Source organism: Oncorhynchus tshawytscha, linkage group LG13 (genome assembly GCF_018296145.1).
Source record: "Oncorhynchus tshawytscha isolate Ot180627B linkage group LG13, Otsh_v2.0, whole genome shotgun sequence".
NCBI classification, from domain to species: domain Eukaryota; kingdom Metazoa; phylum Chordata; class Actinopteri; order Salmoniformes; family Salmonidae; genus Oncorhynchus; species Oncorhynchus tshawytscha.
Genome location: NC_056441.1, coordinates 2,090,846 through 2,094,270, shown reverse-complemented (window position 1 = coordinate 2,094,270; position 3,425 = coordinate 2,090,846). Strand labels below are relative to the sequence as shown.

The window sequence follows — 3,425 nt, the reverse complement described above, 5'->3', positions numbered from 1 at the left end:
GGAAGAAAGCTTGGTTGCTCCCTCACAATTTTTAAAAATATCAAATAAAGTAAAATAAATTAACTTTAAAATCAATGCAAAAAAATATACCATTGTAATAACTTGTCTATATTCATGGATTTAGAGGACATTTGCATTTTCTGAGATAAAGTGACTGTGGTTATTTTGGACTTAAGAAATCCCATTTTTAATTTCGTTACTAAGACCGATGTATTTACAATGAAAGATGTAGTATGTTATTATTCAAATGAAAACGAATGAATTAGTCTTTACTTTCTTCATATTCTCTATACACTAAAACAAATACCTCAAATCTGTCCCCAAATGCAATATAGTTTTACTTACAATCCAATATTGAATAAAATCTCTAGAATTAGTCAATAACAAAAAAACACAGTAGGTTTTCAACTCTACCATAGGTTCATACAAGTAGGTTTTCAACTCTACCATAGGTTCATACATTCGTAACCCCTGACTTTATTTGTGTTTATTTTAGGTACTTTAACTTTTGAAACTCAATTCATGTGTAGATTTTTTTTAAATTATATATTTCACAATTTATTTAACCAGGTAGGCTAGTTGAGAACAAGTTCTCATTTACAACTGCGACCTGGCCAAGATAAAGCAAAGCAGTGCGACAAAAAAACAAAAACAGAGTTTTACACATAAACAAACGTATGGTCAATAACACAATAGTGTTTGTGAATGTTATGTTTCTTCAGAGAAAATATACGTGTGGTGATGGTTGTTTTTGGTTGTTATTGTGATCAGAAATGTAATATCAAATCAAATCAAATGTATTTATAAAGCCCTTCTTACATCAGCCTAAGTCTCAAAGTGCTGTACAGAAACCCAGCCTAAAACCCCAAACAACAAGCAATGCAGGTGTAGAAGCACGGACATAAAAGAACATACGAGACGTTTTCTGATGAACTGATACTAGGGGGGCCCAAGATGGCGTCACTGTGAGACACTCAACGCAGCAAGAAACTAACTAGAACTGGTTTTAGCTACAAAATGGTAAGTTTAGAGTTCGTTTTTTTTTTTTTGTCAAGTTGAATGGGAAGAACAGGACAGAAAGACAGAATATCCAAGCCTTACTGAAGACGACATGTCCCTCGCAATGTCTTCCTGCTCTTCACAATGCGCCATTACAGGGACATCGTCTGGAAAATGGCCGAGGGGAACACGCTTCTGGACGAGAAGAAGCTCCACATCAAAGAGTCTGATACCGCAGGATACCGCAGGATACCGCAGGATACCGCAGGATCAGACTGCCAGGGAGAAACTGTCCTTTTATACAGAAGACTTGACAAGAGGGAAAGAAGGCTGGGTTCAAGGGTCTGTCATACCAAATAACCCCAGACAAACAGTGCCCCCCGCATCACAATGGGATTCGATAAACTATTAGCATCTGTTGCTATATCAACGGTGTGATGACCTAACAATTAGAATTTTGGAGATCTTAACAACCTAAATTACGTTCTCTTAATTCCTGCTATGAAAACAAGGCTGATTTCTGCGACAATCTCTGTTTTAAACTAGTTGGGTCTGGGTGTTGGGTAGAACCCCTAGGTCCTGGAGAACAGGTAACGGAGGACATCAGGTGGGTGTTGGGTAGAACCCCTAGGTCCTGGAGAACATGTAACGGAGGACATCAGGTGGGTCTGGGCGTTGGACAGAACCCCTAGGTCCTGGACATCAGATCATGGAGGACATCAGGTGGGTCTGGGCGTTGGACAGAACTCCTAGGTCCTGGAGAACAGGACGTAAACAAGCAAACACACAGGTTACACTTTACAGTGAGAAAATGTGATTGATTAGTGCAGTGTTATAAATGGGAGATATGTACTTTTCAACACTTTTGGAAAGTATAACCTACCTCAAGCTGGTCCCCCTCCAACTCAGAGCACAGAGAATCAGACTGATCCAAACTCACTGGTTCTGGTAGATGGGATACCTCCTGGGGGGCTTGGACAGTCGATGGTCCTGCAGTAATTTAGAGAGGTACATTTTTATAAGCTCAACATAACTGCTATTTCTTGCTTTTCAAATGTCAACCAAAGCTTACTTTGTCCATTGGGCTTTACTGAAGTGTAGGGCGTCAGTGCTTTCAGTGGTCGACCATCCAACTGCTCCAACTGGAGCTTCCACCGAGGTAACCCTAGGAAGACAGAGAGAAAAATATCAGGAAGTGTTCAGGAAACTAAAACTAGCTTCAGGTTATCTTGTGTGCAAATGCAAATAGTTCTGAGATGTTTTATATTCACTTTTAGCCCTATTACAGGGGCTGAGTCACTGGCTTACTGGGGCTCTCTCTTGCCGTCCCTGGAAGGGGTGCGTCACCTGAGTGGGTTGATTCACTGATGTGGTCATCCTGTCTGGGATGGCGCCCCCCCTTGGGTTGTGCCATGGCGGAGTTCTTTGTGGGCTATACTCAGCCTTGTCTCAGGATGGTAAGTTGGTGGTTGAAGATATCCCTCTAGTGGTGTGGGGGCTGTGCTTTGGCAAAGTGGGTGGGGTTATATCCTTCCTGTTTGGCCCTGTCTGGGGGTGTCCTCGCATGGGGCCACAGTGTCTCCTGACCCCTCCTGTCTCAGCCTCCAGTATTTATGCTGCAGTAGTTAATGTGTCGGGGGCTAGGGTCAGTTTGTTATATCTGGAGCACCTCTCCTGTCCTATTCGGTGTCCTGTGTCTAAGAATCTAAGTGTGCGTTCTCTCTCTCTCTCTCTCTCTCTCTCTCTCTCTCTCTCTCTCTCTCTCTCTCTCTCTCTCTCTCTCTCTCTCTCTCTGAGGACCTGAGCCCTAGGACCATGCCCCAGGACTACCTGACATGATGACTCCTTGCTGTCCCCAGTCCACCTGGCCGTGCTGCTGCTCCAGTTTCAACTGTTCTGCCTTATTATTATTCGACCATGCTGGTCATTTATGAACATTTGAACATCTTGGCCATGTTCTGTTATAATCTCCACCCGGCACAGCCAGAAGAGGACTGGCCACCCCACATAGCCTGGTTCCTCTCTAGGTTTCTTCCTAGGTTTTGGCCTTTCTAGGGAGTTTTTCCTAGCCACCGTGCTTCTACACCTGCATTGCTTCCTGTTTGGGGTTTTAGGCTGGGATTCTGTACAGCACTTTGAGATATCAGCTGATGTATGAAGGGCTATATAAATAAATTTGATTTGATTTGATTTGATGAACAACAGTCGTCAAATTAACTAATACAATGTTACGACACATGAATAAATGCAATTATATTTCATATTACAAATACATCTCTTACATATCTCTTGGAGGGACAGAAAATAAATGAACAGCGGACAGTTTTACCTGGTCAAAAACCTCCACGTCCTTCTCAGCCCTGAAGCCCGTGCCTGAAGGTGGTCCTCGAAGGTGGTCCTTGAAGGTGACCACCTCGAAGGTGGTC

At 42.8% G+C, this 3,425-nt stretch overlaps 1 long non-coding RNA gene across 1 annotated transcript; it reads right to left on the bottom strand.

Annotated features, from left to right (window-relative positions):
- Window positions 1-1,657: 1,657 nt before the first annotated feature.
- Window positions 1,658-2,306, bottom strand: LOC112238762. Its single transcript, XR_002951685.1, has 3 exons — window positions 2,072-2,306; window positions 1,883-1,989; window positions 1,658-1,755 (listed from the first exon to the last, which is right to left on the bottom strand). It is a non-coding gene; the product is annotated as an uncharacterized LOC112238762 (long non-coding RNA).
- Window positions 2,307-3,425: the final 1,119 nt, after the last annotated feature.